The sequence below is a fragment of the Hoplias malabaricus genome, unplaced genomic scaffold (genome assembly GCF_029633855.1).
Source record: "Hoplias malabaricus isolate fHopMal1 unplaced genomic scaffold, fHopMal1.hap1 scaffold_67, whole genome shotgun sequence".
Lineage (NCBI taxonomy): Eukaryota > Metazoa > Chordata > Actinopteri > Characiformes > Erythrinidae > Hoplias > Hoplias malabaricus.
The window spans coordinates 125,753-150,081 of NW_027100801.1; the positions used below are offsets into that span (position 1 = coordinate 125,753).

Sequence of the window (24,329 nt, forward strand, 5' to 3'; positions counted from 1 at the left end):
CTCTTGTGTTTAAATGACTGTGGTTACTGCCTTTATAATAGAAACTTAAGCTAAAAAGCTTACAGCACCTAGTATTCCCAGGCAGTCTCCCATCCAAGTACTAACTAGGCCCAACTCTTCTTCGCTTCCGAGATCAGACGGGATCGGGCTTTCAAGGAGTGGTATGGCCGTAAGCGATCACTGCTGGCTGTAGAAGACTATTTCTATATACTCTTCTAAGAGTAATACTTGTTTTAGATCTGCCTGTAAACGGTAGACCACCTGACACCTCAAATGAAAATGATTGGCTTTCCAGTTCGTTTTTTTTTTTTGTTGTTTTTTTTTTTAAGTTTTCTTCTTCTCTTGTGTTTAAATGACTGTGGTTACTGCCTTTATAATAGAAGCTTAAGCTAAAAAGCTTACAGCACCTAGTATTCCCAGGCAGTCTCCCATCCAAGTACTAACTAGGCCCAACTCTTCTTCGCTTCCGAGATCAGACGGGATCGGGCTTTCAAGGAGTGGTATGGCCGTAAGCGATCACTGCTGGCTGTAGAAGACTATTTCTATATACTCTTCTAAGAGTAATACTTGTTTTAGATCTGCCTGTAAACGGTAGACCACCTGACACCTCAAATGAAAATGATTGGCTTTCCAGTTCGTTTTTTTTTTTTGTTGTTTTTTTTTTTAAGTTTTCTTCTTCTCTTGTGTTTAAATGACTGTGGTTACTGCCTTTATAATAGAAGCTTAAGCTAAAAAGCTTACAGCACCTAGTATTCCCAGGCAGTCTCCCATCCAAGTACTAACTAGGCCCAACTCTTCTTCGCTTCCGAGATCAGACGGGATCGGGCTTTCAAGGAGTGGTATGGCCGTAAGCGATCACTGCTGGCTGTAGAAGACTATTTCTATATACTCTTCTAAGAGTAATACTTGTTTTAGATCTGCCTGTAAACGGTAGACCACCTGACACCTCAAATGAAAATGATTGGCTTTCCAGTTCGTTTTTTTTTTTTGTAGTTTTCTTCTTCTCTTGTGTTTAAATGACTGTGGTTACTGCCTTTATAATAGAAACTTAAGCTAAAAAGCTTACAGCACCTAGTATTCCCAGGCAGTCTCCCATCCAAGTACTAACTAGGCCCAACTCTTCTTCGCTTCCGAGATCAGACGGGATCGGGCTTTCAAGGAGTGGTATGGCCGTAAGCGATCACTGCTGGCTGTAGAAGACTATTTCTATATACTCTTCTAAGAGTAATACTTGTTTTAGATCTGCCTGTAAACGGTAGACCACCTGACACCTCAAATGAAAATGATTGGCTTTCCAGTTCGTTTTTTTTTTTTGTTGTTTTTTTTTTTAAGTTTTCTTCTTCTCTTGTGTTTAAATGACTGTGGTTACTGCCTTTATAATAGAAGCTTAAGCTAAAAAGCTTACAGCACCTAGTATTCCCAGGCAGTCTCCCATCCAAGTACTAACTAGGCCCAACTCTTCTTCGCTTCCGAGATCAGACGGGATCGGGCTTTCAAGGAGTGGTATGGCCGTAAGCGATCACTGCTGGCTGTAGAAGACTATTTCTATATACTCTTCTAAGAGTAATACTTGTTTTAGATCTGCCTGTAAACGGTAGACCACCTGACACCTCAAATGAAAATGATTGGCTTTCCAGTTCGTTTTTTTTTTGTTGTTGTTTTTTTTTTTTAAAGTTTTCTTCTTCTCTTGCGTTTAAATGACTGTGGTTACTGCCTTTATAATAGAAACTTAAGCTAAAAAGCTTACAGCACCTAGTATTCCCAGGCAGTCTCCCATCCAAGTACTAACTAGGCCCAACTCTTCTTCGCTTCCGAGATCAGACGGGATCGGGCTTTCAAGGAGTGGTATGGCCGTAAGCGATCACTGCTGGCTGTAGAAGACTATTTCTATATACTCTTCTAAGAGTAATACTTGTTTTAGATCTGCCTGTAAACGGTAGACCACCTGACACCTCAAATGAAAATGATTGGCTTTCCAGTTCGTTTTTTTTTTTTGTAGTTTTCTTCTTCTCTTGTGTTTAAATGACTGTGGTTACTGTCTTTATAATAGAAGCTTAAGCTAAAAAGCTTACAGCACCTAGTATTCCCAGGCAGTCTCCCATCCAAGTACTAACTAGGCCCAACTCTTCTTCGCTTCCGAGATCAGACGGGATCGGGCTTTCAAGGAGTGGTATGGCCGTAAGCGATCACTGCTGGCTGTAGAAGACTATTTCTATATACTCTTCTAAGAGTAATACTTGTTTTAGATCTGCCTGTAAACGGTAGACCACCTGACACCTCAAATGAAAATGATTGGCTTTCCAGTTCGTTTTTTTTTTTTGTAGTTTTCTTCTTCTCTTGTGTTTAAATGACTGTGGTTACTGCCTTTATAATAGAAACTTAAGCTAAAAAGCTTACAGCACCTAGTATTCCCAGGCAGTCTCCCATCCAAGTACTAACTAGGCCCAACTCTTCTTCGCTTCCGAGATCAGACGGGATCGGGCTTTCAAGGAGTGGTATGGCCGTAAGCGATCACTGCTGGCTGTAGAAGACTATTTCTATATACTCTTCTAAGAGTAATACTTGTTTTAGATCTGCCTGTAAACGGTAGACCACCTGACACCTCAAATGAAAATGATTGGCTTTCCAGTTCGTTTTTTTTTTTTGTTGTTTTTTTTTTAAGTTTTCTTCTTCTCTTGTGTTTAAATGACTGTGGTTACTGCCTTTATAATAGAAGCTTAAGCTAAAAAGCTTACAGCACCTAGTATTCCCAGGCAGTCTCCCATCCAAGTACTAACTAGGCCCAACTCTTCTTCGCTTCCGAGATCAGACGGGATCGGGCTTTCAAGGAGTGGTATGGCCGTAAGCGATCACTGCTGGCTGTAGAAGACTATTTCTATATACTCTTCTAAGAGTAATACTTGTTTTAGATCTGCCTGTAAACGGTAGACCACCTGACACCTCAAATGAAAATGATTGGCTTTCCAGTTCGTTTTTTTTTTTTGTTGTTTTTTTTTTTAAGTTTTCTTCTTCTCTTGTGTTTAAATGACTGTGGTTACTGCCTTTATAATAGAAGCTTAAGCTAAAAAGCTTACAGCACCTAGTATTCCCAGGCAGTCTCCCATCCAAGTACTAACTAGGCCCAACTCTTCTTCGCTTCCGAGATCAGACGGGATCGGGCTTTCAAGGAGTGGTATGGCCGTAAGCGATCACTGCTGGCTGTAGAAGACTATTTCTATATACTCTTCTAAGAGTAATACTTGTTTTAGATCTGCCTGTAAACGGTAGACCACCTGACACCTCAAATGAAAATGATTGGCTTTCCAGTTCGTTTTTTTTTTTTTGTTGTTTTTTTTTTTAAGTTTTCTTCTTCTCTTGTGTTTAAATGACTGTGGTTACTGCCTTTATAATAGAAACTTAAGCTAAAAAGCTTACAGCACCTAGTATTCCCAGGCAGTCTCCCATCCAAGTACTAACTAGGCCCAACTCTTCTTCGCTTCCGAGATCAGACGGGATCGGGCTTTCAAGGAGTGGTATGGCCGTAAGCGATCACTGCTGGCTGTAGAAGACTATTTCTATATACTCTTCTAAGAGTAATACTTGTTTTAGATCTGCCTGTAAACGGTAGACCACCTGACACCTCAAATGAAAATGATTGGCTTTCCAGTTCGTTTTTTTTTTTTGTAGTTTTCTTCTTCTCTTGTGTTTAAATGACTGTGGTTACTGTCTTTATAATAGAAGCTTAAGCTAAAAAGCTTACAGCACCTAGTATTCCCAGGCAGTCTCCCATCCAAGTACTAACTAGGCCCAACTCTTCTTCGCTTCCGAGATCAGACGGGATCGGGCTTTCAAGGAGTGGTATGGCCGTAAGCGATCACTGCTGGCTGTAGAAGACTATTTCTATATACTCTTCTAAGAGTAATACTTGTTTTAGATCTGCCTGTAAACGGTAGACCACCTGACACCTCAAATGAAAATGATTGGCTTTCCAGTTCGTTTTTTTTTTTTGTAGTTTTCTTCTTCTCTTGTGTTTAAATGACTGTGGTTACTGCCTTTATAATAGAAACTTAAGCTAAAAAGCTTACAGCACCTAGTATTCCCAGGCAGTCTCCCATCCAAGTACTAACTAGGCCCAACTCTTCTTCGCTTCCGAGATCAGACGGGATCGGGCTTTCAAGGAGTGGTATGGCCGTAAGCGATCACTGCTGGCTGTAGAAGACTATTTCTATATACTCTTCTAAGAGTAATACTTGTTTTAGATCTGCCTGTAAACGGTAGACCACCTGACACCTCAAATGAAAATGATTGGCTTTCCAGTTCGTTTTTTTTTTTTGTTGTTTTTTTTTTTAAGTTTTCTTCTTCTCTTGTGTTTAAATGACTGTGGTTACTGCCTTTATAATAGAAGCTTAAGCTAAAAAGCTTACAGCACCTAGTATTCCCAGGCAGTCTCCCATCCAAGTACTAACTAGGCCCAACTCTTCTTCGCTTCCGAGATCAGACGGGATCGGGCTTTCAAGGAGTGGTATGGCCGTAAGCGATCACTGCTGGCTGTAGAAGACTATTTCTATATACTCTTCTAAGAGTAATACTTGTTTTAGATCTGCCTGTAAACGGTAGACCACCTGACACCTCAAATGAAAATGATTGGCTTTCCAGTTCGTTTTTTTTTTTTGTTGTTTTTTTTTTTAAGTTTTCTTCTTCTCTTGTGTTTAAATGACTGTGGTTACTGCCTTTATAATAGAAGCTTAAGCTAAAAAGCTTACAGCACCTAGTATTCCCAGGCAGTCTCCCATCCAAGTACTAACTAGGCCCAACTCTTCTTCGCTTCCGAGATCAGACGGGATCGGGCTTTCAAGGAGTGGTATGGCCGTAAGCGATCACTGCTGGCTGTAGAAGACTATTTCTATATACTCTTCTAAGAGTAATACTTGTTTTAGATCTGCCTGTAAACGGTAGACCACCTGACACCTCAAATGAAAATGATTGGCTTTCCAGTTCGTTTTTTTTTTTTGTTGTTTTTTTTTTTAAGTTTTCTTCTTCTCTTGTGTTTAAATGACTGTGGTTACTGCCTTTATAATAGAAGCTTAAGCTAAAAAGCTTACAGCACCTAGTATTCCCAGGCAGTCTCCCATCCAAGTACTAACTAGGCCCAACTCTTCTTCGCTTCCGAGATCAGACGGGATCGGGCTTTCAAGGAGTGGTATGGCCGTAAGCGATCACTGCTGGCTGTAGAAGACTATTTCTATATACTCTTCTAAGAGTAATACTTGTTTTAGATCTGCCTGTAAACGGTAGACCACCTGACACCTCAAATGAAAATGATTGGCTTTCCAGTTCGTTTTTTTTTTGTTGTTGTTTTTTTTTTTAAAGTTTTCTTCTTCTCTTGCGTTTAAATGACTGTGGTTACTGCCTTTATAATAGAAACTTAAGCTAAAAAGCTTACAGCACCTAGTATTCCCAGGCAGTCTCCCATCCAAGTACTAACTAGGCCCAACTCTTCTTCGCTTCCGAGATCAGACGGGATCGGGCTTTCAAGGAGTGGTATGGCCGTAAGCGATCACTGCTGGCTGTAGAAGACTATTTCTATATACTCTTCTAAGAGTAATACTTGTTTTAGATCTGCCTGTAAACGGTAGACCACCTGACACCTCAAATGAAAATGATTGGCTTTCCAGTTCGTTTTTTTTTTTTGTAGTTTTCTTCTTCTCTTGTGTTTAAATGACTGTGGTTACTGTCTTTATAATAGAAGCTTAAGCTAAAAAGCTTACAGCACCTAGTATTCCCAGGCAGTCTCCCATCCAAGTACTAACTAGGCCCAACTCTTCTTCGCTTCCGAGATCAGACGGGATCGGGCTTTCAAGGAGTGGTATGGCCGTAAGCGATCACTGCTGGCTGTAGAAGACTATTTCTATATACTCTTCTAAGAGTAATACTTGTTTTAGATCTGCCTGTAAACGGTAGACCACCTGACACCTCAAATGAAAATGATTGGCTTTCCAGTTCGTTTTTTTTTTTTGTTGTTTTTTTTTTTAAGTTTTCTTCTTCTCTTGTGTTTAAATGACTGTGGTTACTGCCTTTATAATAGAAGCTTAAGCTAAAAAGCTTACAGCACCTAGTATTCCCAGGCAGTCTCCCATCCAAGTACTAACTAGGCCCAACTCTTCTTCGCTTCCGAGATCAGACGGGATCGGGCTTTCAAGGAGTGGTATGGCCGTAAGCGATCACTGCTGGCTGTAGAAGACTATTTCTATATACTCTTCTAAGAGTAATACTTGTTTTAGATCTGCCTGTAAACGGTAGACCACCTGACACCTCAAATGAAAATGATTGGCTTTCCAGTTCGTTTTTTTTTTTTGTTGTTTTTTTTTTTAAGTTTTCTTCTTCTCTTGTGTTTAAATGACTGTGGTTACTGCCTTTATAATAGAAGCTTAAGCTAAAAAGCTTACAGCACCTAGTATTCCCAGGCAGTCTCCCATCCAAGTACTAACTAGGCCCAACTCTTCTTCGCTTCCGAGATCAGACGGGATCGGGCTTTCAAGGAGTGGTATGGCCGTAAGCGATCACTGCTGGCTGTAGAAGACTATTTCTATATACTCTTCTAAGAGTAATACTTGTTTTAGATCTGCCTGTAAACGGTAGACCACCTGACACCTCAAATGAAAATGATTGGCTTTCCAGTTCGTTTTTTTTTTTTGTTGTTTTTTTTTTTAAGTTTTCTTCTTCTCTTGTGTTTAAATGACTGTGGTTACTGCCTTTATAATAGAAGCTTAAGCTAAAAAGCTTACAGCACCTAGTATTCCCAGGCAGTCTCCCATCCAAGTACTAACTAGGCCCAACTCTTCTTCGCTTCCGAGATCAGACGGGATCGGGCTTTCAAGGAGTGGTATGGCCGTAAGCGATCACTGCTGGCTGTAGAAGACTATTTCTATATACTCTTCTAAGAGTAATACTTGTTTTAGATCTGCCTGTAAACGGTAGACCACCTGACACCTCAAATGAAAATGATTGGCTTTCCAGTTCGTTTTTTTTTTTTGTTGTTTTTTTTTTTAAGTTTTCTTCTTCTCTTGTGTTTAAATGACTGTGGTTACTGCCTTTATAATAGAAGCTTAAGCTAAAAAGCTTACAGCACCTAGTATTCCCAGGCAGTCTCCCATCCAAGTACTAACTAGGCCCAACTCTTCTTCGCTTCCGAGATCAGACGGGATCGGGCTTTCAAGGAGTGGTATGGCCGTAAGCGATCACTGCTGGCTGTAGAAGACTATTTCTATATACTCTTCTAAGAGTAATACTTGTTTTAGATCTGCCTGTAAACGGTAGACCACCTGACACCTCAAATGAAAATGATTGGCTTTCCAGTTCGTTTTTTTTTTTTGTTGTTTTTTTTTTAAGTTTTCTTCTTCTCTTGTGTTTAAATGACTGTGGTTACTGCCTTTATAATAGAAGCTTAAGCTAAAAAGCTTACAGCACCTAGTATTCCCAGGCAGTCTCCCATCCAAGTACTAACTAGGCCCAACTCTTCTTCGCTTCCGAGATCAGACGGGATCGGGCTTTCAAGGAGTGGTATGGCCGTAAGCGATCACTGCTGGCTGTAGAAGACTATTTCTATATACTCTTCTAAGAGTAATACTTGTTTTAGATCTGCCTGTAAACGGTAGACCACCTGACACCTCAAATGAAAATGATTGGCTTTCCAGTTCGTTTTTTTTTTGTTGTTGTTTTTTTTTTTAAAGTTTTCTTCTTCTCTTGCGTTTAAATGACTGTGGTTACTGCCTTTATAATAGAAACTTAAGCTAAAAAGCTTACAGCACCTAGTATTCCCAGGCAGTCTCCCATCCAAGTACTAACTAGGCCCAACTCTTCTTCGCTTCCGAGATCAGACGGGATCGGGCTTTCAAGGAGTGGTATGGCCGTAAGCGATCACTGCTGGCTGTAGAAGACTATTTCTATATACTCTTCTAAGAGTAATACTTGTTTTAGATCTGCCTGTAAACGGTAGACCACCTGACACCTCAAATGAAAATGATTGGCTTTCCAGTTCGTTTTTTTTTTTTGTAGTTTTCTTCTTCTCTTGTGTTTAAATGACTGTGGTTACTGTCTTTATAATAGAAGCTTAAGCTAAAAAGCTTACAGCACCTAGTATTCCCAGGCAGTCTCCCATCCAAGTACTAACTAGGCCCAACTCTTCTTCGCTTCCGAGATCAGACGGGATCGGGCTTTCAAGGAGTGGTATGGCCGTAAGCGATCACTGCTGGCTGTAGAAGACTATTTCTATATACTCTTCTAAGAGTAATACTTGTTTTAGATCTGCCTGTAAACGGTAGACCACCTGACACCTCAAATGAAAATGATTGGCTTTCCAGTTCGTTTTTTTTTTTTGTTGTTTTTTTTTTTAAGTTTTCTTCTTCTCTTGTGTTTAAATGACTGTGGTTACTGCCTTTATAATAGAAGCTTAAGCTAAAAAGCTTACAGCACCTAGTATTCCCAGGCAGTCTCCCATCCAAGTACTAACTAGGCCCAACTCTTCTTCGCTTCCGAGATCAGACGGGATCGGGCTTTCAAGGAGTGGTATGGCCGTAAGCGATCACTGCTGGCTGTAGAAGACTATTTCTATATACTCTTCTAAGAGTAATACTTGTTTTAGATCTGCCTGTAAACGGTAGACCACCTGACACCTCAAATGAAAATGATTGGCTTTCCAGTTCGTTTTTTTTTTTTGTTGTTTTTTTTTTTAAGTTTTCTTCTTCTCTTGTGTTTAAATGACTGTGGTTACTGCCTTTATAATAGAAGCTTAAGCTAAAAAGCTTACAGCACCTAGTATTCCCAGGCAGTCTCCCATCCAAGTACTAACTAGGCCCAACTCTTCTTCGCTTCCGAGATCAGACGGGATCGGGCTTTCAAGGAGTGGTATGGCCGTAAGCGATCACTGCTGGCTGTAGAAGACTATTTCTATATACTCTTCTAAGAGTAATACTTGTTTTAGATCTGCCTGTAAACGGTAGACCACCTGACACCTCAAATGAAAATGATTGGCTTTCCAGTTCGTTTTTTTTTTTTTGTTGTTTTTTTTTTTTAAGTTTTCTTCTTCTCTTGTGTTTAAATGACTGTGGTTACTGCCTTTATAATAGAAACTTAAGCTAAAAAGCTTACAGCACCTAGTATTCCCAGGCAGTCTCCCATCCAAGTACTAACTAGGCCCAACTCTTCTTCGCTTCCGAGATCAGACGGGATCGGGCTTTCAAGGAGTGGTATGGCCGTAAGCGATCACTGCTGGCTGTAGAAGACTATTTCTATATACTCTTCTAAGAGTAATACTTGTTTTAGATCTGCCTGTAAACGGTAGACCACCTGACACCTCAAATGAAAATGATTGGCTTTCCAGTTCGTTTTTTTTTTTTTTGTTGTTTTTTTTTTTTAAGTTTTCTTCTTCTCTTGTGTTTAAATGACTGTGGTTACTGCCTTTATAATAGAAACTTTAGCTAAAAAGCTTACAGCACCTAGTATTCCCAGGCAGTCTCCCATCCAAGTACTAACTAGGCCCAACTCTTCTTCGCTTCCGAGATCAGACGGGATCGGGCTTTCAAGGAGTGGTATGGCCGTAAGCGATCACTGCTGGCTGTAGAAGACTATTTCTATATACTCTTCTAAGAGTAATACTTGTTTTAGATCTGCCTGTAAACGGTAGACCACCTGACACCTCAAATGAAAATGATTGGCTTTCCAGTTCGTTTTTTTTTTTTTTGTAGTTTTCTTCTTCTCTTGTGTTTAAATGACTGTGGTTACTGTCTTTATAATAGAAGCTTAAGCTAAAAAGCTTACAGCACCTAGTATTCCCAGGCAGTCTCCCATCCAAGTACTAACTAGGCCCAACTCTTCTTCGCTTCCGAGATCAGACGGGATCGGGCTTTCAAGGAGTGGTATGGCCGTAAGCGATCACTGCTGGCTGTAGAAGACTATTTCTATATACTCTTCTAAGAGTAATACTTGTTTTAGATCTGCCTGTAAACGGTAGACCACCTGACACCTCAAATGAAAATGATTGGCTTTCCAGTTCGTTTTTTTTTTTTTGTTGTTGTTTTTTTTTAAGTTTTCTTCTTCTCTTGTGTTTAAATGACTGTGGTTACTGCCTTTATAATAGAAACTTAAGCTAAAAAGCTTACAGCACCTAGTATTCCCAGGCAGTCTCCCATCCAAGTACTAACTAGGCCCAACTCTTCTTCGCTTCCGAGATCAGACGGGATCGGGCTTTCAAGGAGTGGTATGGCCGTAAGCGATCACTGCTGGCTGTAGAAGACTATTTCTATATACTCTTCTAAGAGTAATACTTGTTTTAGATCTGCCTGTAAACGGTAGACCACCTGACACCTCAAATGAAAATGATTGGCTTTCCAGTTCGTTTTTTTTTTTTGTAGTTTTCTTCTTCTCTTGTGTTTAAATGACTGTGGTTACTGTCTTTATAATAGAAGCTTAAGCTAAAAAGCTTACAGCACCTAGTATTCCCAGGCAGTCTCCCATCCAAGTACTAACTAGGCCCAACTCTTCTTCGCTTCCGAGATCAGACGGGATCGGGCTTTCAAGGAGTGGTATGGCCGTAAGCGATCACTGCTGGCTGTAGAAGACTATTTCTATATACTCTTCTAAGAGTAATACTTGTTTTAGATCTGCCTGTAAACGGTAGACCACCTGACACCTCAAATGAAAATGATTGGCTTTCCAGTTCGTTTTTTTTTTTTTGTTGTTTTTTTTTTTAAGTTTTCTTCTTCTCTTGTGTTTAAATGACTGTGGTTACTGCCTTTATAATAGAAACTTTAGCTAAAAAGCTTACAGCACCTAGTATTCCCAGGAAGTCTCCCATCCAAGTACTAACTAGGCCCAACTCTTCTTCGCTTCCGAGATCAGACGGGATCGGGCTTTCAAGGAGTGGTATGGCCGTAAGCGATCACTGCTGGCTGTAGAAGACTATTTCTATATACTCTTCTAAGAGTAATACTTGTTTTAGATCTGCCTGTAAACGGTAGACCACCTGACACCTCAAATGAAAATGATTGGCTTTCCAGTTCTTTTTTTTTTTTTTGTAGTTTTCTTCTTCTCTTGTGTTTAAATGACTGTGGTTACTGTCTTTATAATAGAAGCTTAAGCTAAAAAGCTTACAGCACCTAGTATTCCCAGGCAGTCTCCCATCCAAGTACTAACTAGGCCCAACTCTTCTTCGCTTCCGAGATCAGACGGGATCGGGCTTTCAAGGAGTGGTATGGCCGTAAGCGATCACTGCTGGCTGTAGAAGACTATTTCTATATACTCTTCTAAGAGTAATACTTGTTTTAGATCTGCCTGTAAACGGTAGACCACCTGACACCTCAAATGAAAATGATTGGCTTTCCAGTTCGTTTTTTTTTTTTGTTGTTTTTTTTTTTAAGTTTTCTTCTTCTCTTGTGTTTAAATGACTGTGGTTACTGCCTTTATAATAGAAGCTTAAGCTAAAAAGCTTACAGCACCTAGTATTCCCAGGCAGTCTCCCATCCAAGTACTAACTAGGCCCAACTCTTCTTCGCTTCCGAGATCAGACGGGATCGGGCTTTCAAGGAGTGGTATGGCCGTAAGCGATCACTGCTGGCTGTAGAAGACTATTTCTATATACTCTTCTAAGAGTAATACTTGTTTTAGATCTGCCTGTAAACGGTAGACCACCTGACACCTCAAATGAAAATGATTGGCTTTCCAGTTCGTTTTTTTTTTTTTGTTGTTTTTTTTTTTAAGTTTTCTTCTTCTCTTGTGTTTAAATGACTGTGGTTACTGCCTTTATAATAGAAACTTTAGCTAAAAAGCTTACAGCACCTAGTATTCCCAGGAAGTCTCCCATCCAAGTACTAACTAGGCCCAACTCTTCTTCGCTTCCGAGATCAGACGGGATCGGGCTTTCAAGGAGTGGTATGGCCGTAAGCGATCACTGCTGGCTGTAGAAGACTATTTCTATATACTCTTCTAAGAGTAATACTTGTTTTAGATCTGCCTGTAAACGGTAGACCACCTGACACCTCAAATGAAAATGATTGGCTTTCCAGTTCTTTTTTTTTTTTTTGTAGTTTTCTTCTTCTCTTGTGTTTAAATGACTGTGGTTACTGTCTTTATAATAGAAGCTTAAGCTAAAAAGCTTACAGCACCTAGTATTCCCAGGCAGTCTCCCATCCAAGTACTAACTAGGCCCAACTCTTCTTCGCTTCCGAGATCAGACGGGATCGGGCTTTCAAGGAGTGGTATGGCCGTAAGCGATCACTGCTGGCTGTAGAAGACTATTTCTATATACTCTTCTAAGAGTAATACTTGTTTTAGATCTGCCTGTAAACGGTAGACCACCTGACACCTCAAATGAAAATGATTGGCTTTCCAGTTCGTTTTTTTTTTTTGTTGTTTTTTTTTTTAAGTTTTCTTCTTCTCTTGTGTTTAAATGACTGTGGTTACTGCCTTTATAATAGAAGCTTAAGCTAAAAAGCTTACAGCACCTAGTATTCCCAGGCAGTCTCCCATCCAAGTACTAACTAGGCCCAACTCTTCTTCGCTTCCGAGATCAGACGGGATCGGGCTTTCAAGGAGTGGTATGGCCGTAAGCGATCACTGCTGGCTGTAGAAGACTATTTCTATATACTCTTCTAAGAGTAATACTTGTTTTAGATCTGCCTGTAAACGGTAGACCACCTGACACCTCAAATGAAAATGATTGGCTTTCCAGTTCGTTTTTTTTTTTTTGTTGTTGTTTTTTTTTAAGTTTTCTTCTTCTCTTGTGTTTAAATGACTGTGGTTACTGCCTTTATAATAGAAACTTAAGCTAAAAAGCTTACAGCACCTAGTATTCCCAGGCAGTCTCCCATCCAAGTACTAACTAGGCCCAACTCTTCTTCGCTTCCGAGATCAGACGGGATCGGGCTTTCAAGGAGTGGTATGGCCGTAAGCGATCACTGCTGGCTGTAGAAGACTATTTCTATATACTCTTCTAAGAGTAATACTTGTTTTAGATCTGCCTGTAAACGGTAGACCACCTGACACCTCAAATGAAAATGATTGGCTTTCCAGTTCGTTTTTTTTTTTTGTAGTTTTCTTCTTCTCTTGTGTTTAAATGACTGTGGTTACTGTCTTTATAATAGAAGCTTAAGCTAAAAAGCTTACAGCACCTAGTATTCCCAGGCAGTCTCCCATCCAAGTACTAACTAGGCCCAACTCTTCTTCGCTTCCGAGATCAGACGGGATCGGGCTTTCAAGGAGTGGTATGGCCGTAAGCGATCACTGCTGGCTGTAGAAGACTATTTCTATATACTCTTCTAAGAGTAATACTTGTTTTAGATCTGCCTGTAAACGGTAGACCACCTGACACCTCAAATGAAAATGATTGGCTTTCCAGTTCGTTTTTTTTTTTTTGTTGTTTTTTTTTTTAAGTTTTCTTCTTCTCTTGTGTTTAAATGACTGTGGTTACTGCCTTTATAATAGAAACTTTAGCTAAAAAGCTTACAGCACCTAGTATTCCCAGGAAGTCTCCCATCCAAGTACTAACTAGGCCCAACTCTTCTTCGCTTCCGAGATCAGACGGGATCGGGCTTTCAAGGAGTGGTATGGCCGTAAGCGATCACTGCTGGCTGTAGAAGACTATTTCTATATACTCTTCTAAGAGTAATACTTGTTTTAGATCTGCCTGTAAACGGTAGACCACCTGACACCTCAAATGAAAATGATTGGCTTTCCAGTTCTTTTTTTTTTTTTTGTAGTTTTCTTCTTCTCTTGTGTTTAAATGACTGTGGTTACTGTCTTTATAATAGAAGCTTAAGCTAAAAAGCTTACAGCACCTAGTATTCCCAGGCAGTCTCCCATCCAAGTACTAACTAGGCCCAACTCTTCTTCGCTTCCGAGATCAGACGGGATCGGGCTTTCAAGGAGTGGTATGGCCGTAAGCGATCACTGCTGGCTGTAGAAGACTATTTCTATATACTCTTCTAAGAGTAATACTTGTTTTAGATCTGCCTGTAAACGGTAGACCACCTGACACCTCAAATGAAAATGATTGGCTTTCCAGTTCGTTTTTTTTTGTTGTTGTTTTTTTTTTTAAGTTTTCTTCTTCTCTTGTGTTTAAATGACTGTGGTTACTGCCTTTATAATAGAAGCTTAAGCTAAAAAGCTTACAGCACCTAGTATTCCCAGGCAGTCTCCCATCCAAGTACTAACTAGGCCCAACTCTTCTTCGCTTCCGAGATCAGACGGGATCGGGCTTTCAAGGAGTGGTATGGCCGTAAGCGATCACTGCTGGCTGTAGAAGACTATTTCTATATACTCTTCTAAGAGTAATACTTGTTTTAGATCTGCCTGTAAACGGTAGACCACCTGACACCTCAAATGAAAATGATTGGCTTTCCAGTTCGTTTTTTTTTTGTTGTTGTTTTTTTTTTTTAAAGTTTTCTTCTTCTCTTGCGTTTAAATGACTGTGGTTACTGCCTTTATAATAGAAACTTAAGCTAAAAAGCTTACAGCACCTAGTATTCCCAGGCAGTCTCCCATCCAAGTACTAACTAGGCCCAACTCTTCTTCGCTTCCGAGATCAGACGGGATCGGGCTTTCAAGGAGTGGTATGGCCGTAAGCGATCACTGCTGGCTGTAGAAGACTATTTCTATATACTCTTCTAAGAGTAATACTTGTTTTAGATCTGCCTGTAAACGGTAGACCACCTGACACCTCAAATGAAAATGATTGGCTTTCCAGTTCGTTTTTTTTTTTTGTTGTTTTTTTTTTTAAGTTTTCTTCTTCTCTTGTGTTTAAATGACTGTGGTTACTGCCTTTATAATAGAAGCTTAAGCTAAAAAGCTTACAGCACCTAGTATTCCCAGGCAGTCTCCCATCCAAGTACTAACTAGGCCCAACTCTTCTTCGCTTCCGAGATCAGACGGGATCGGGCTTTCAAGGAGTGGTATGGCCGTAAGCGATCACTGCTGGCTGTAGAAGACTATTTCTATATACTCTTCTAAGAGTAATACTTGTTTTAGATCTGCCTGTAAACGGTAGACCACCTGACACCTCAAATGAAAATGATTGGCTTTCCAGTTCGTTTTTTTTTGTTGTTGTTTTTTTTTTTAAGTTTTCTTCTTCTCTTGTGTTTAAATGACTGTGGTTACTGCCTTTATAATAGAAGCTTAAGCTAAAAAGCTTACAGCACCTAGTATTCCCAGGCAGTCTCCCATCCAAGTACTAACTAGGCCCAACTCTTCTTCGCTTCCGAGATCAGACGGGATCGGGCTTTCAAGGAGTGGTATGGCCGTAAGCGATCACTGCTGGCTGTAGAAGACTATTTCTATATACTCTTCTAAGAGTAATACTTGTTTTAGATCTGCCTGTAAACGGTAGACCACCTGACACCTCAAATGAAAATGATTGGCTTTCCAGTTCGTTTTTTTTTTGTTGTTGTTTTTTTTTTTTAAAGTTTTCTTCTTCTCTTGCGTTTAAATGACTGTGGTTACTGCCTTTATAATAGAAACTTAAGCTAAAAAGCTTACAGCACCTAGTATTCCCAGGCAGTCTCCCATCCAAGTACTAACTAGGCCCAACTCTTCTTCGCTTCCGAGATCAGACGGGATCGGGCTTTCAAGGAGTGGTATGGCCGTAAGCGATCACTGCTGGCTGTAGAAGACTATTTCTATATACTCTTCTAAGAGTAATACTTGTTTTAGATCTGCCTGTAAACGGTAGACCACCTGACACCTCAAATGAAAATGATTGGCTTTCCAGTTCGTTTTTTTTTTTTTGTTGTTGTTTTTTTTTAAGTTTTCTTCTTCTCTTGTGTTTAAATGACTGTGGTTACTGCCTTTATAATAGAAACTTAAGCTAAAAAGCTTACAGCACCTAGTATTCCCAGGCAGTCTCCCATCCAAGTACTAACTAGGCCCAACTCTTCTTCGCTTCCGAGATCAGACGGGATCGGGCTTTCAAGGAGTGGTATGGCCGTAAGCGATCACTGCTGGCTGTAGAAGACTATTTCTATATACTCTTCTAAGAGTAATACTTGTTTTAGATCTGCCTGTAAACGGTAGACCACCTGACACCTCAAATGAAAATGATTGGCTTTCCAGTTCGTTTTTTTTTTTTGTAGTTTTCTTCTTCTCTTGTGTTTAAATGACTGTGGTTACTGTCTTTATAATAGAAGCTTAAGCTAAAAAGCTTACAGCACCTAGTATTCCCAGGCAGTCTCCCATCCAAGTACTAACTAGGCCCAACTCTTCTTCGCTTCCGAGATCAGACGGGATCGGGCTTTCAAGGAGTGGTATGGCCGTAAGCGATCACTGCTGGCTGTAGAAGACTATTTCTATATACTCTTCTAAGAGTAATACTTGTTTTAGATCTGCCTGTAAACGGTAGACCACCTGACACCTCAAATGAAAATGATTGGCTTTCCAGTTCGTTTTTTTTTTTTTGTTGTTTTTTTTTTTAAGTTTTCTTCTTCTCTTGTGTTTAAATGACTGTGGTTACTGCCTTTATAATAGAAACTTTAGCTAAAAAGCTTACAGCACCTAGTATTCCCAGGAAGTCTCCCATCCAAGTACTAACTAGGCCCAACTCTTCTTCGCTTCCGAGATCAGACGGGATCGGGCTTTCAAGGAGTGGTATGGCCGTAAGCGATCACTGCTGGCTGTAGAAGACTATTTCTATATACTCTTCTAAGAGTAATACTTGTTTTAGATCTGCCTGTAAACGGTAGACCACCTGACACCTCAAATGAAAATGATTGGCTTTCCAGTTCTTTTTTTTTTTTTTGTAGTTTTCTTCTTCTCTTGTGTTTAAATGACTGTGGTTACTGTCTTTATAATAGAAGCTTAAGCTAAAAAGCTTACAGCACCTAGTATTCCCAGGCAGTCTCCCATCCAAGTACTAACTAGGCCCAACTCTTCTTCGCTTCCGAGATCAGACGGGATCGGGCTTTCAAGGAGTGGTATGGCCGTAAGCGATCACTGCTGGCTGTAGAAGACTATTTCTATATACTCTTCTAAGAGTAATACTTGTTTTAGATCTGCCTGTAAACGGTAGACCACCTGACACCTCAAATGAAAATGATTGGCTTTCCAGTTCGTTTTTTTTTTTTTGTTGTTTTTTTTTTTTAAGTTTTCTTCTTCTCTTGTGTTTAAATGACTGTGGTTACTGCCTTTATAATAGAAACTTAAGCTAAAAAGCTTACAGCACCTAGTATTCCCAGGCAGTCTCCCATCCAAGTACTAACTAGGCCCAACTCTTCTTCGCTTCCGAGATCAGACGGGATCGGGCTTTCAAGGAGTGGTATGGCCGTAAGCGATCACTGCTGGCTGTAGAAGACTATTTCTATATACTCTTCTAAGAGTAATACTTGTTTTAGATCTGCCTGTAAACGGTAGACCACCTGACACCTCAAATGAAAATGATTGGCTTTCCAGTTCGTTTTTTTTTTTTGTAGTTTTCTTCTTCTCTTGTGTTTAAATGACTGTGGTTACTGCCTTTATAATAGAAGCTTAAGCTAAAAAGCTTACAGCACCTAGTATTCCCAGGCAGTCTCCCATCCAAGTACTAACTAGGCCCAACTCTTCTTCGCTTCCGAGATCAGACGGGATCGGGCTTTCAAGGAGTGGTATGGCCGTAAGCGATCACTGCTGGCTGTAGAAGACTATTTCTATATACTCTTCTAAGAGTAATACTTGTTTTAGATCTGCCTGTAAACGGTAGACCACCTGACACCTCAAATGAAAATGATTGGCTTTCCAGTTCGTTTTTTTTTTTTTTGTTGTTTTTTTTTTAAGTTTTCTTCTTCTCTTGTGTTTAAATGACTGTGGTTACTGCCTTTATAATAGAAGCTTAAGCTAAAAAGCTTACAGCACCTAGTATTCCCAGGCAGTCTCCCATCCAAGTACTAACTAGGCCCAACTCTTCTTCGCTTCCGAGATCAGACGGGATCGGGCTTTCAAGGAGTGGTATGGCCGTAAGCGATCACTGCTGGCTGTAGAAGACTATTTCTATATACTCTTCTAAGAGTAATACTTGTTTTAGATCTGCCTGTAAACGGTAGACCACCTGACACCTCAAATGAAAATGATTGGCTTTCCAGTTCTTTTTTTTTTTTTTGTAGTTTTCTTCTTCTCTTGTGTTTAAATGACTGTGGTTACTGTCTTTATAATAGAAGCTTAAGCTAAAAAGCTTACAGCACCTAGTATTCCCAGGCAGTCTCCCATCCAAGTACTAACTAGGCCCAACTCTTCTTCGCTTCCGAGATCAGACGGGATCGGGCTTTCAAGGAGTGGTATGGCCGTAAGCGATCACTGCTGGCTGTAGAAGACTATTTCTATATACTCTTCTAAGAGTAATACTTGTTTTAGATCTGCCTGTAAACGGTAGACCACCTGACACCTCAAATGAAAATGATTGGCTTTCCAGTTCGTTTTTTTTTTTTTGTTGTTGTTTTTTTTTAAGTTTTCTTCTTCTCTTGTGTTTAAATGACTGTGGTTACTGCCTTTATAATAGAAACTTAAGCTAAAAAGCTTACAGCACCTAGTATTCCCAGGCAGTCTCCCATCCAAGTACTAACTAGGCCCAACTCTTCTTCGCTTCCGAGATCAGACGGGATCGGGCTTTCAAGGAGTGGTATGGCCGTAAGCGATCACTGCTGGCTGTAGAAGACTATTTCTATATACTCTTCTAAGAGTAATACTTGTTTTAGATCTGCCTGTAAACGGTAGACCACCTGACACCTCAAATGAAAATGATTGGCTTTCCAGTTCGTTTTTTTTTTTTGTAGTTTTCTTCTTCTCTTGTGTTTAAATGACTGTGGTTACTGTCTTTATAATAGAAGCTTAAGCTAAAAAGCTTACAGCACCTAGTATTCCCAGGCAGTCTCCCATCCAAGTACTAACTAGGCCCAACTCTTCTTCGCTTCCGAGATCAGACGGGATCGGGCTTTCAAGGAGTGGTATGGCCGTAAGCGATCACTGCTGGCTGTAGAAGACTATTTCTATATACTCTTCTAAGAGTAATACTTGTTTTAGATCTGCCTGTAAACGGTAGACCACCTGACACCTCAAATGAAAATGATTGGCTTTCCAGTTCGTTTTTTTTTTTTTGTTGTTTTTTTTTTTAAGTTTTCTTCTTCTCTTGTGTTTAAATGACTGTGGTTACTGCCTTTATAATAGAAACTTTAGCTAAAAAGCTTACAGCACCTAGTATTCCCAGGAAGTCTCCCATCCAAGTACTAACTAGGCCCAACTCTTCTTCGCTTCCGAGATCAGACGGGATCGGGCTTTCAAGGAGTGGTATGGCCGTAAGCGATCACTGCTGGCTGTAGAAGACTATTTCTATATACTCTTCTAAGAGTAATACTTGTTTTAGATCTGCCTGTAAACGGTAGACCACCTGACACCTCAAATGAAAATGATTGGCTTTCCAGTTCTTTTTTTTTTTTTTGTAGTTTTCTTCTTCTCTTGTGTTTAAATGACTGTGGTTACTGTCTTTATAATAGAAGCTTAAGCTAAAAAGCTTACAGCACCTAGTATTCCCAGGCAGTCTCCCATCCAAGTACTAACTAGGCCCAACTCTTCTTCGCTTCCGAGATCAGACGGGATCGGGCTTTCAAGGAGTGGTATGGCCGTAAGCGATCACTGCTGGCTGTAGAAGACTATTTCTATATACTCTTCTAAGAGTAATACTTGTTTTAGATCTGCCTGTAAACGGTAGACCACCTGACACCTCAAATGAAAATGATTGGCTTTCCAGTTCGTTTTTTTTTTTTGTTGTTGTTTTTTTTAAGTTTTCTTCTTCTCTTGTGTTTAAATGACTGTGGTTACTGCCTTTATAATAGAAACTTAAGCTAAAAAGCTTACAGCACCTAGTATTCCCAGGCAGTCTCCCATCCAAGTACTAACTAGGCCCAACTCTTCTTCGCTTCCGAGATCAGACGGGATCGGGCTTTCAAGGAGTGGTATGGCCGTAAGCGATCACTGCTGGCTGTAGAAGACTATTTCTATATACTCTTCTAAGAGTAATACTTGTTTTAGATCTGCCTGTAAACGGTAGACCACCTGACACCTCAAATGAAAATGATTGGCTTTCCAGTTCGTTTTTTTTTTTTGTAGTTTTATTCTTCTCTTGTGTTTAAATGACTGTGGTTACTGTCTTTATAATAGAAGCTTAAGCTAAAAAGCTTACAGCACCTAGTATTCCCAGGCAGTCTCCCATCCAAGTACTAACTAGGCCCAACTCTTCTTCGCTTCCGAGATCAGACGGGATCGGGCTTTCAAGGAGTGGTATGGCCGTAAGCGATCACTGCTGGCTGTAGAAGACTATTTCTATATACTCTTCTAAGAGTAATACTTGTTTTAGATCTGCCTGTAAACGGTAGACCACCTGACACCTCAAATGAAAATGATTGGCTTTCCAGTTCGTTTTTTTTTTTTGTAGTTTTCTTCTTCTCTTGTGTTTAAATGACTGTGGTTACTGCCTTTATAATAGAAACTTAAGCTAAAAAGCTTACAGCACCTAGTATTCCCAGGCAGTCTCCCATCCAAGTACTAACTAGGCCCAACTCTTCTTCGCTTCCGAGATCAGACGGGATCGGGCTTTCAAGGAGTGGTATGGCCGTAAGCGATCACTGCTGGCTGTAGAAGACTATTTCTATATACTCTTCTAAGAGTAATACTTGTTTTAGATCTGCCTGTAAACGGTAGACCACCTGACACCTCAAATGAAAATGATTGGCTTTCCAGTTCGTTTTTTTTTTTTGTAGTTTTCTTCTTCTCTTGTGTTTAAATGACTGTGGTTACTGCCTTTATAATAGAAACTTAAGCTAAAAAGCTTACAGCACCTAGTATTCCCAGGCAGTCTCCCATCCAAGTACTAACTAGGCCCAACTCTTCTTCGCTTCCGAGATCAGACGGGATCGGGCTTTCAAGGAGTGGTATGGCCGTAAGCGATCACTGCTGGCTGTAGAAGACTATTTCTATATACTCTTCTAAGAGTAATACTTGTTTTAGATCTGCCTGTAAACGGTAGACCACCTGACACCTCAAATGAAAATGATTGGCTTTCCAGTTCGTTTTTTTTTTTTGTAGTTTTATTCTTCTCTTGTGTTTAAATGACTGTGGTTACTGTCTTTATAATAGAAGCTTAAGCTAAAAAGCTTACAGCACCTAGTATTCCCAGGCAGTCTCCCATCCAAGTACTAACTAGGCCCAACTCTTCTTCGCTTCCGAGATCAGACGGGATCGGGCTTTCAAGGAGTGGTATGGCCGTAAGCGATCACTGCTGGCTGTAGAAGACTATTTCTATATACTCTTCTAAGAGTAATACTTGTTTTAGATCTGCCTGTAAACGGTAGACCACCTGACACCTCAAATGAAAATGATTGGCTTTCCAGTTCGTTTTTTTTTTTTGTAGTTTTCTTCTTCTCTTGTGTTTAAATGACTGTGGTTACTGCCTTTATAATAGAAACTTAAGCTAAAAAGCTTACAGCACCTAGTATTCCCAGGCAGTCTCCCATCCAAGTACTAACTAGGCCCAACTCTTCTTCGCTTCCGAGATCAGACGGGATCGGGCTTTCAAGGAGTGGTATGGCCGTAAGCGATCACTGCTGGCTGTAGAAGACTATTTCTATATACTCTTCTAAGAGTAATACTTGTTTTAGATCTGCCTGTAAACGGTAGACCACCTGACACCTCAAATGAAAATGATTGGCTTTCCAGTTCGTTTTTTTTTTTTGTTGTTGTTTTTTTTTAAGTTTTCTTCTTCTCTTGTGTTTAAATGACTGTGGTTACTGCCTTTATAATAGAAACTTAAGCTAAAAAGCTTACAGCACCTAGTATTCCCAGGCAGTCTCCCATCCAAGTACTAACTAGGCCCAACTCTTCTTCGCTTCCGAGATCAGACGGGATCGGGCTTTCAAGGAGTGGTATGGCCGTAAGCGATCACTGCTGGCTGTAGAAGACTATTTCTATATACTCTTCTAAGAGTAATACTTGTTTTAGATCTGCCTGTAAACGGTAGACCACCTGACACCTCAAATGAAAATGATTGGCTTTCCAGTTCGTTTTTTTTTTTTGTAGTTTTCTTCTTCTCTTGTGTTTAAATGACTGTGGTTACTGTCTTTATAATAGAAGCTTAAGCTAAAAAGCTTACAGCACCTAGTATTCCCAGGCAGTCTCCCATCCAAGTACTAACTAGGCCCAACTCTTCTTCGCTTCCGAGATCAGACGGGATCGGGCTTTCAAGGAGTGGTATGGCCGTAAGCGATCACTGCTGGCTGTAGAAGACTATTTCTATATACTCTTCTAAGAGTAATACTTGTTTTAGATCTGCCTGTAAACGGTAGACCACCTGACACCTCAAATGAAAATGATTGGCTTTCCAGTTCGTTTTTTTTTTTTGTAGTTTTCTTCTTCTCTTGTGTTTAAATGACTGTGGTTACTGCCTTTATAATAGAAACTTAAGCTAAAAAGCTTACAGCACCTAGTATTCCCAGGCAGTCTCCCATCCAAGTACTAACTAGGCCCAACTCTTCTTCGCTTCCGAGATCAGACGGGATCGGGCTTTCAAGGAGTGGTATGGCCGTAAGCGATCACTGCTGGCTGTAGAAGACTATTTCTATATACTCTTCTAAGAGTAATACTTGTTTTAGATCTGCCTGTAAACGGTAGACCACCTGACACCTCAAATGAAAATGATTGGCTTTCCAGTTCGTTTTTTTTTTTTGTAGTTTTCTTCTTCTCTTGTGTTTAAATGACTGTGGTTACTGCCTTTATAATAGAAACTTAAGCTAAAAAGCTTACAGCACCTAGTATTCCCAGGCAGTCTCCCATCCAAGTACTAACTAGGCCCAACTCTTCTTCGCTTCCGAGATCAGACGGGATCGGGCTTTCAAGGAGTGGTATGGCCGTAAGCGATCACTGCTGGCTGTAGAAGACTATTTCTATATACTCTTCTAAGAGTAATACTTGTTTTAGATCTGCCTGTAAACGGTAGACCACCTGACACCTCAAATGAAAATGATTGGCTTTCCAGTTCGTTTTTTTTTTTTGTTGTTTTTTTTTAAGTTTTCTTCTTCTCTTGTGTTTAAATGACTGTGGTTACTGCCTTTATAATAGAAACTTAAGCTAAAAAGCTTACAGCACCTAGTATTCCCAGGCAGTCTCCCATCCAAGTACTAACTAGGCCCAACTCTTCTTCGCTTCCGAGATCAGACGGGATCGGGCTTTCAAGGAGTGGTATGGCCGTAAGCGATCACTGCTGGCTGTAGAAGACTATTTCTATATACTCTTCTAAGAGTAATACTTGTTTTAGATCTGCCTGTAAACGGTAGACCACCTGACACCTCAAATGAAAATGATTGGCTTTCCAGTTCGTTTTTTTTTTTTGTAGTTTTCTTCTTCTCTTGTGTTTAAATGACTGTGGTTACTGTCTTTATAATAGAAGCTTAAGCTAAAAAGCTTACAGCACCTAGTATTCCCAGGCAGTCTCCCATCCAAGTACTAACTAGGCCCAACTCTTCTTCGCTTCCGAGATCAGACGGGATCGGGCTTTCAAGGAGTGGTATGGCCGTAAGCGATCACTGCTGGCTGTAGAAGACTATTTCTATATACTCTTCTAAGAGTAATACTTGTTTTAGATCTGCCTGTAAACGGTAGACCACCTGACACCTCAAATGAAAATGATTGGCTTTCCAGTTCGTTTTTTTTTTTTGTAGTTTTCTTCTTCTCTTGTGTTTAAATGACTGTGGTTACTGTCTTTATAATAGAAGCTTAAGCTAAAAAGCTTACAGCACCTAGTATTCCCAGGCAGTCTCCCATCCAAGTACTAACTAGGCCCAACTCTTCTTCGCTTCCGAGATCAGACGGGATCGGGCTTTCAAGGAGTGGTATGGCCGTAAGCGATCACTGCTGGCTGTAGAAGACTATTTCTATATACTCTTCTAAGAGTAATACTTGTTTTAGATCTGCCTGTAAACGGTAGACCACCTGACACCTCAAATGAAAATGATTGGCTTTCCAGTTCGTTTTTTTTTTTTGTAGTTTTCTTCTTCTCTTGTGTTTAAATGACTGTGGTTACTGCCTTTATAATAGAAACTTAAGCTAAAAAGCTTACAGCACCTAGTATTCCCAGGCAGTCTCCCATCCAAGTACTAACTAGGCCCAACTCTTCTTCGCTTCCGAGATCAGACGGGATCGGGCTTTCAAGGAGTGGTATGGCCGTAAGCGATCACTGCTGGCTGTAGAAGACTATTTCTATATACTCTTCTAAGAGTAATACTTGTTTTAGATCTGCCTGTAAACGGTAGACCACCTGACACCTCAAATGAAAATGATTGGCTTTCCAGTTCGTT

The 24,329-nt window shown here is 40.2% G+C and overlaps 73 non-coding genes across 73 annotated transcripts; all 73 read right to left on the minus strand.

Annotated features, from left to right (window-relative positions):
* Positions 1-56: 56 nt before the first annotated feature.
* LOC136680637 (5S ribosomal RNA) lies at positions 57-175 on the minus strand. Its single transcript, XR_010797245.1, has one exon. It is a non-coding gene; the product is annotated as a 5S ribosomal RNA (ribosomal RNA).
* A 220-nt stretch (positions 176-395) lies between these two features.
* On the minus strand, positions 396-514 carry LOC136680638 (5S ribosomal RNA). Its single transcript, XR_010797246.1, has one exon. It is a non-coding gene; the product is annotated as a 5S ribosomal RNA (ribosomal RNA).
* Positions 515-734: 220 nt separating this feature from the next.
* LOC136680639 (5S ribosomal RNA) lies at positions 735-853 on the minus strand. Its single transcript, XR_010797247.1, has one exon. It is a non-coding gene; the product is annotated as a 5S ribosomal RNA (ribosomal RNA).
* A 206-nt stretch (positions 854-1,059) lies between these two features.
* LOC136680640 (5S ribosomal RNA) lies at positions 1,060-1,178 on the minus strand. The gene has a single exon (XR_010797248.1). It is a non-coding gene; the product is annotated as a 5S ribosomal RNA (ribosomal RNA).
* Positions 1,179-1,398: 220 nt separating this feature from the next.
* LOC136680643 (5S ribosomal RNA) lies at positions 1,399-1,517 on the minus strand. Its single transcript, XR_010797250.1, has one exon. It is a non-coding gene; the product is annotated as a 5S ribosomal RNA (ribosomal RNA).
* Positions 1,518-1,740: 223 nt separating this feature from the next.
* Positions 1,741-1,859, minus strand: LOC136680644 (5S ribosomal RNA). Its single transcript, XR_010797251.1, has one exon. It is a non-coding gene; the product is annotated as a 5S ribosomal RNA (ribosomal RNA).
* Positions 1,860-2,065: 206 nt separating this feature from the next.
* LOC136680645 (5S ribosomal RNA) lies at positions 2,066-2,184 on the minus strand. The gene has a single exon (XR_010797252.1). It is a non-coding gene; the product is annotated as a 5S ribosomal RNA (ribosomal RNA).
* A 206-nt stretch (positions 2,185-2,390) lies between these two features.
* On the minus strand, positions 2,391-2,509 carry LOC136680646 (5S ribosomal RNA). The gene has a single exon (XR_010797253.1). It is a non-coding gene; the product is annotated as a 5S ribosomal RNA (ribosomal RNA).
* Positions 2,510-2,728: 219 nt separating this feature from the next.
* Positions 2,729-2,847, minus strand: LOC136680647 (5S ribosomal RNA). The gene has a single exon (XR_010797254.1). It is a non-coding gene; the product is annotated as a 5S ribosomal RNA (ribosomal RNA).
* Positions 2,848-3,067: 220 nt separating this feature from the next.
* LOC136680648 (5S ribosomal RNA) lies at positions 3,068-3,186 on the minus strand. The gene has a single exon (XR_010797255.1). It is a non-coding gene; the product is annotated as a 5S ribosomal RNA (ribosomal RNA).
* Positions 3,187-3,407: 221 nt separating this feature from the next.
* On the minus strand, positions 3,408-3,526 carry LOC136680649 (5S ribosomal RNA). Its single transcript, XR_010797256.1, has one exon. It is a non-coding gene; the product is annotated as a 5S ribosomal RNA (ribosomal RNA).
* Positions 3,527-3,732: 206 nt separating this feature from the next.
* Positions 3,733-3,851, minus strand: LOC136680650 (5S ribosomal RNA). The gene has a single exon (XR_010797257.1). It is a non-coding gene; the product is annotated as a 5S ribosomal RNA (ribosomal RNA).
* A 206-nt stretch (positions 3,852-4,057) lies between these two features.
* On the minus strand, positions 4,058-4,176 carry LOC136680651 (5S ribosomal RNA). The gene has a single exon (XR_010797258.1). It is a non-coding gene; the product is annotated as a 5S ribosomal RNA (ribosomal RNA).
* Positions 4,177-4,396: 220 nt separating this feature from the next.
* On the minus strand, positions 4,397-4,515 carry LOC136680652 (5S ribosomal RNA). Its single transcript, XR_010797259.1, has one exon. It is a non-coding gene; the product is annotated as a 5S ribosomal RNA (ribosomal RNA).
* Positions 4,516-4,735: 220 nt separating this feature from the next.
* Positions 4,736-4,854, minus strand: LOC136680654 (5S ribosomal RNA). Its single transcript, XR_010797261.1, has one exon. It is a non-coding gene; the product is annotated as a 5S ribosomal RNA (ribosomal RNA).
* A 220-nt stretch (positions 4,855-5,074) lies between these two features.
* On the minus strand, positions 5,075-5,193 carry LOC136680655 (5S ribosomal RNA). Its single transcript, XR_010797262.1, has one exon. It is a non-coding gene; the product is annotated as a 5S ribosomal RNA (ribosomal RNA).
* Positions 5,194-5,415: 222 nt separating this feature from the next.
* LOC136680656 (5S ribosomal RNA) lies at positions 5,416-5,534 on the minus strand. The gene has a single exon (XR_010797263.1). It is a non-coding gene; the product is annotated as a 5S ribosomal RNA (ribosomal RNA).
* Positions 5,535-5,740: 206 nt separating this feature from the next.
* Positions 5,741-5,859, minus strand: LOC136680658 (5S ribosomal RNA). The gene has a single exon (XR_010797264.1). It is a non-coding gene; the product is annotated as a 5S ribosomal RNA (ribosomal RNA).
* Positions 5,860-6,079: 220 nt separating this feature from the next.
* On the minus strand, positions 6,080-6,198 carry LOC136680659 (5S ribosomal RNA). The gene has a single exon (XR_010797265.1). It is a non-coding gene; the product is annotated as a 5S ribosomal RNA (ribosomal RNA).
* A 220-nt stretch (positions 6,199-6,418) lies between these two features.
* Positions 6,419-6,537, minus strand: LOC136680661 (5S ribosomal RNA). Its single transcript, XR_010797267.1, has one exon. It is a non-coding gene; the product is annotated as a 5S ribosomal RNA (ribosomal RNA).
* A 220-nt stretch (positions 6,538-6,757) lies between these two features.
* On the minus strand, positions 6,758-6,876 carry LOC136680662 (5S ribosomal RNA). The gene has a single exon (XR_010797268.1). It is a non-coding gene; the product is annotated as a 5S ribosomal RNA (ribosomal RNA).
* A 220-nt stretch (positions 6,877-7,096) lies between these two features.
* On the minus strand, positions 7,097-7,215 carry LOC136680663 (5S ribosomal RNA). The gene has a single exon (XR_010797269.1). It is a non-coding gene; the product is annotated as a 5S ribosomal RNA (ribosomal RNA).
* A 219-nt stretch (positions 7,216-7,434) lies between these two features.
* LOC136680664 (5S ribosomal RNA) lies at positions 7,435-7,553 on the minus strand. The gene has a single exon (XR_010797270.1). It is a non-coding gene; the product is annotated as a 5S ribosomal RNA (ribosomal RNA).
* A 222-nt stretch (positions 7,554-7,775) lies between these two features.
* LOC136680665 (5S ribosomal RNA) lies at positions 7,776-7,894 on the minus strand. The gene has a single exon (XR_010797271.1). It is a non-coding gene; the product is annotated as a 5S ribosomal RNA (ribosomal RNA).
* A 206-nt stretch (positions 7,895-8,100) lies between these two features.
* On the minus strand, positions 8,101-8,219 carry LOC136680667 (5S ribosomal RNA). The gene has a single exon (XR_010797273.1). It is a non-coding gene; the product is annotated as a 5S ribosomal RNA (ribosomal RNA).
* A 220-nt stretch (positions 8,220-8,439) lies between these two features.
* LOC136680668 (5S ribosomal RNA) lies at positions 8,440-8,558 on the minus strand. Its single transcript, XR_010797274.1, has one exon. It is a non-coding gene; the product is annotated as a 5S ribosomal RNA (ribosomal RNA).
* A 220-nt stretch (positions 8,559-8,778) lies between these two features.
* Positions 8,779-8,897, minus strand: LOC136680669 (5S ribosomal RNA). Its single transcript, XR_010797275.1, has one exon. It is a non-coding gene; the product is annotated as a 5S ribosomal RNA (ribosomal RNA).
* A 222-nt stretch (positions 8,898-9,119) lies between these two features.
* Positions 9,120-9,238, minus strand: LOC136680670 (5S ribosomal RNA). The gene has a single exon (XR_010797276.1). It is a non-coding gene; the product is annotated as a 5S ribosomal RNA (ribosomal RNA).
* A 223-nt stretch (positions 9,239-9,461) lies between these two features.
* LOC136680671 (5S ribosomal RNA) lies at positions 9,462-9,580 on the minus strand. Its single transcript, XR_010797277.1, has one exon. It is a non-coding gene; the product is annotated as a 5S ribosomal RNA (ribosomal RNA).
* Positions 9,581-9,788: 208 nt separating this feature from the next.
* Positions 9,789-9,907, minus strand: LOC136680672 (5S ribosomal RNA). The gene has a single exon (XR_010797278.1). It is a non-coding gene; the product is annotated as a 5S ribosomal RNA (ribosomal RNA).
* Positions 9,908-10,129: 222 nt separating this feature from the next.
* On the minus strand, positions 10,130-10,248 carry LOC136680673 (5S ribosomal RNA). The gene has a single exon (XR_010797279.1). It is a non-coding gene; the product is annotated as a 5S ribosomal RNA (ribosomal RNA).
* A 206-nt stretch (positions 10,249-10,454) lies between these two features.
* On the minus strand, positions 10,455-10,573 carry LOC136680674 (5S ribosomal RNA). Its single transcript, XR_010797280.1, has one exon. It is a non-coding gene; the product is annotated as a 5S ribosomal RNA (ribosomal RNA).
* A 221-nt stretch (positions 10,574-10,794) lies between these two features.
* LOC136680483 (5S ribosomal RNA) lies at positions 10,795-10,913 on the minus strand. The gene has a single exon (XR_010797094.1). It is a non-coding gene; the product is annotated as a 5S ribosomal RNA (ribosomal RNA).
* A 207-nt stretch (positions 10,914-11,120) lies between these two features.
* Positions 11,121-11,239, minus strand: LOC136680675 (5S ribosomal RNA). Its single transcript, XR_010797281.1, has one exon. It is a non-coding gene; the product is annotated as a 5S ribosomal RNA (ribosomal RNA).
* Positions 11,240-11,459: 220 nt separating this feature from the next.
* Positions 11,460-11,578, minus strand: LOC136680676 (5S ribosomal RNA). Its single transcript, XR_010797282.1, has one exon. It is a non-coding gene; the product is annotated as a 5S ribosomal RNA (ribosomal RNA).
* Positions 11,579-11,799: 221 nt separating this feature from the next.
* LOC136680494 (5S ribosomal RNA) lies at positions 11,800-11,918 on the minus strand. The gene has a single exon (XR_010797105.1). It is a non-coding gene; the product is annotated as a 5S ribosomal RNA (ribosomal RNA).
* A 207-nt stretch (positions 11,919-12,125) lies between these two features.
* Positions 12,126-12,244, minus strand: LOC136680678 (5S ribosomal RNA). The gene has a single exon (XR_010797284.1). It is a non-coding gene; the product is annotated as a 5S ribosomal RNA (ribosomal RNA).
* A 220-nt stretch (positions 12,245-12,464) lies between these two features.
* Positions 12,465-12,583, minus strand: LOC136680679 (5S ribosomal RNA). Its single transcript, XR_010797285.1, has one exon. It is a non-coding gene; the product is annotated as a 5S ribosomal RNA (ribosomal RNA).
* A 222-nt stretch (positions 12,584-12,805) lies between these two features.
* On the minus strand, positions 12,806-12,924 carry LOC136680680 (5S ribosomal RNA). The gene has a single exon (XR_010797286.1). It is a non-coding gene; the product is annotated as a 5S ribosomal RNA (ribosomal RNA).
* A 206-nt stretch (positions 12,925-13,130) lies between these two features.
* Positions 13,131-13,249, minus strand: LOC136680681 (5S ribosomal RNA). Its single transcript, XR_010797287.1, has one exon. It is a non-coding gene; the product is annotated as a 5S ribosomal RNA (ribosomal RNA).
* Positions 13,250-13,470: 221 nt separating this feature from the next.
* LOC136680505 (5S ribosomal RNA) lies at positions 13,471-13,589 on the minus strand. Its single transcript, XR_010797116.1, has one exon. It is a non-coding gene; the product is annotated as a 5S ribosomal RNA (ribosomal RNA).
* Positions 13,590-13,796: 207 nt separating this feature from the next.
* Positions 13,797-13,915, minus strand: LOC136680682 (5S ribosomal RNA). Its single transcript, XR_010797288.1, has one exon. It is a non-coding gene; the product is annotated as a 5S ribosomal RNA (ribosomal RNA).
* Positions 13,916-14,135: 220 nt separating this feature from the next.
* LOC136680683 (5S ribosomal RNA) lies at positions 14,136-14,254 on the minus strand. The gene has a single exon (XR_010797289.1). It is a non-coding gene; the product is annotated as a 5S ribosomal RNA (ribosomal RNA).
* A 223-nt stretch (positions 14,255-14,477) lies between these two features.
* On the minus strand, positions 14,478-14,596 carry LOC136680684 (5S ribosomal RNA). Its single transcript, XR_010797290.1, has one exon. It is a non-coding gene; the product is annotated as a 5S ribosomal RNA (ribosomal RNA).
* A 220-nt stretch (positions 14,597-14,816) lies between these two features.
* Positions 14,817-14,935, minus strand: LOC136680685 (5S ribosomal RNA). Its single transcript, XR_010797291.1, has one exon. It is a non-coding gene; the product is annotated as a 5S ribosomal RNA (ribosomal RNA).
* Positions 14,936-15,155: 220 nt separating this feature from the next.
* Positions 15,156-15,274, minus strand: LOC136680686 (5S ribosomal RNA). The gene has a single exon (XR_010797292.1). It is a non-coding gene; the product is annotated as a 5S ribosomal RNA (ribosomal RNA).
* Positions 15,275-15,497: 223 nt separating this feature from the next.
* On the minus strand, positions 15,498-15,616 carry LOC136680687 (5S ribosomal RNA). Its single transcript, XR_010797293.1, has one exon. It is a non-coding gene; the product is annotated as a 5S ribosomal RNA (ribosomal RNA).
* Positions 15,617-15,838: 222 nt separating this feature from the next.
* On the minus strand, positions 15,839-15,957 carry LOC136680689 (5S ribosomal RNA). Its single transcript, XR_010797295.1, has one exon. It is a non-coding gene; the product is annotated as a 5S ribosomal RNA (ribosomal RNA).
* Positions 15,958-16,163: 206 nt separating this feature from the next.
* Positions 16,164-16,282, minus strand: LOC136680690 (5S ribosomal RNA). The gene has a single exon (XR_010797296.1). It is a non-coding gene; the product is annotated as a 5S ribosomal RNA (ribosomal RNA).
* A 221-nt stretch (positions 16,283-16,503) lies between these two features.
* LOC136680516 (5S ribosomal RNA) lies at positions 16,504-16,622 on the minus strand. The gene has a single exon (XR_010797127.1). It is a non-coding gene; the product is annotated as a 5S ribosomal RNA (ribosomal RNA).
* Positions 16,623-16,829: 207 nt separating this feature from the next.
* On the minus strand, positions 16,830-16,948 carry LOC136680691 (5S ribosomal RNA). The gene has a single exon (XR_010797297.1). It is a non-coding gene; the product is annotated as a 5S ribosomal RNA (ribosomal RNA).
* A 222-nt stretch (positions 16,949-17,170) lies between these two features.
* On the minus strand, positions 17,171-17,289 carry LOC136680692 (5S ribosomal RNA). The gene has a single exon (XR_010797298.1). It is a non-coding gene; the product is annotated as a 5S ribosomal RNA (ribosomal RNA).
* Positions 17,290-17,495: 206 nt separating this feature from the next.
* Positions 17,496-17,614, minus strand: LOC136680693 (5S ribosomal RNA). Its single transcript, XR_010797299.1, has one exon. It is a non-coding gene; the product is annotated as a 5S ribosomal RNA (ribosomal RNA).
* A 221-nt stretch (positions 17,615-17,835) lies between these two features.
* Positions 17,836-17,954, minus strand: LOC136680694 (5S ribosomal RNA). The gene has a single exon (XR_010797300.1). It is a non-coding gene; the product is annotated as a 5S ribosomal RNA (ribosomal RNA).
* A 207-nt stretch (positions 17,955-18,161) lies between these two features.
* LOC136680695 (5S ribosomal RNA) lies at positions 18,162-18,280 on the minus strand. Its single transcript, XR_010797301.1, has one exon. It is a non-coding gene; the product is annotated as a 5S ribosomal RNA (ribosomal RNA).
* Positions 18,281-18,502: 222 nt separating this feature from the next.
* LOC136680696 (5S ribosomal RNA) lies at positions 18,503-18,621 on the minus strand. The gene has a single exon (XR_010797302.1). It is a non-coding gene; the product is annotated as a 5S ribosomal RNA (ribosomal RNA).
* A 206-nt stretch (positions 18,622-18,827) lies between these two features.
* LOC136680697 (5S ribosomal RNA) lies at positions 18,828-18,946 on the minus strand. Its single transcript, XR_010797303.1, has one exon. It is a non-coding gene; the product is annotated as a 5S ribosomal RNA (ribosomal RNA).
* A 221-nt stretch (positions 18,947-19,167) lies between these two features.
* Positions 19,168-19,286, minus strand: LOC136680527 (5S ribosomal RNA). Its single transcript, XR_010797138.1, has one exon. It is a non-coding gene; the product is annotated as a 5S ribosomal RNA (ribosomal RNA).
* Positions 19,287-19,493: 207 nt separating this feature from the next.
* On the minus strand, positions 19,494-19,612 carry LOC136680698 (5S ribosomal RNA). Its single transcript, XR_010797304.1, has one exon. It is a non-coding gene; the product is annotated as a 5S ribosomal RNA (ribosomal RNA).
* Positions 19,613-19,832: 220 nt separating this feature from the next.
* LOC136680700 (5S ribosomal RNA) lies at positions 19,833-19,951 on the minus strand. The gene has a single exon (XR_010797306.1). It is a non-coding gene; the product is annotated as a 5S ribosomal RNA (ribosomal RNA).
* Positions 19,952-20,157: 206 nt separating this feature from the next.
* Positions 20,158-20,276, minus strand: LOC136680701 (5S ribosomal RNA). Its single transcript, XR_010797307.1, has one exon. It is a non-coding gene; the product is annotated as a 5S ribosomal RNA (ribosomal RNA).
* A 206-nt stretch (positions 20,277-20,482) lies between these two features.
* LOC136680702 (5S ribosomal RNA) lies at positions 20,483-20,601 on the minus strand. Its single transcript, XR_010797308.1, has one exon. It is a non-coding gene; the product is annotated as a 5S ribosomal RNA (ribosomal RNA).
* A 206-nt stretch (positions 20,602-20,807) lies between these two features.
* On the minus strand, positions 20,808-20,926 carry LOC136680703 (5S ribosomal RNA). The gene has a single exon (XR_010797309.1). It is a non-coding gene; the product is annotated as a 5S ribosomal RNA (ribosomal RNA).
* A 206-nt stretch (positions 20,927-21,132) lies between these two features.
* LOC136680704 (5S ribosomal RNA) lies at positions 21,133-21,251 on the minus strand. Its single transcript, XR_010797310.1, has one exon. It is a non-coding gene; the product is annotated as a 5S ribosomal RNA (ribosomal RNA).
* A 206-nt stretch (positions 21,252-21,457) lies between these two features.
* On the minus strand, positions 21,458-21,576 carry LOC136680705 (5S ribosomal RNA). The gene has a single exon (XR_010797311.1). It is a non-coding gene; the product is annotated as a 5S ribosomal RNA (ribosomal RNA).
* A 221-nt stretch (positions 21,577-21,797) lies between these two features.
* On the minus strand, positions 21,798-21,916 carry LOC136680706 (5S ribosomal RNA). Its single transcript, XR_010797312.1, has one exon. It is a non-coding gene; the product is annotated as a 5S ribosomal RNA (ribosomal RNA).
* A 206-nt stretch (positions 21,917-22,122) lies between these two features.
* Positions 22,123-22,241, minus strand: LOC136680707 (5S ribosomal RNA). Its single transcript, XR_010797313.1, has one exon. It is a non-coding gene; the product is annotated as a 5S ribosomal RNA (ribosomal RNA).
* A 206-nt stretch (positions 22,242-22,447) lies between these two features.
* Positions 22,448-22,566, minus strand: LOC136680708 (5S ribosomal RNA). The gene has a single exon (XR_010797314.1). It is a non-coding gene; the product is annotated as a 5S ribosomal RNA (ribosomal RNA).
* A 206-nt stretch (positions 22,567-22,772) lies between these two features.
* Positions 22,773-22,891, minus strand: LOC136680709 (5S ribosomal RNA). The gene has a single exon (XR_010797315.1). It is a non-coding gene; the product is annotated as a 5S ribosomal RNA (ribosomal RNA).
* A 218-nt stretch (positions 22,892-23,109) lies between these two features.
* On the minus strand, positions 23,110-23,228 carry LOC136680711 (5S ribosomal RNA). The gene has a single exon (XR_010797317.1). It is a non-coding gene; the product is annotated as a 5S ribosomal RNA (ribosomal RNA).
* Positions 23,229-23,434: 206 nt separating this feature from the next.
* Positions 23,435-23,553, minus strand: LOC136680712 (5S ribosomal RNA). Its single transcript, XR_010797318.1, has one exon. It is a non-coding gene; the product is annotated as a 5S ribosomal RNA (ribosomal RNA).
* Positions 23,554-23,759: 206 nt separating this feature from the next.
* Positions 23,760-23,878, minus strand: LOC136680714 (5S ribosomal RNA). Its single transcript, XR_010797319.1, has one exon. It is a non-coding gene; the product is annotated as a 5S ribosomal RNA (ribosomal RNA).
* A 206-nt stretch (positions 23,879-24,084) lies between these two features.
* Positions 24,085-24,203, minus strand: LOC136680715 (5S ribosomal RNA). The gene has a single exon (XR_010797320.1). It is a non-coding gene; the product is annotated as a 5S ribosomal RNA (ribosomal RNA).
* Positions 24,204-24,329: the final 126 nt, after the last annotated feature.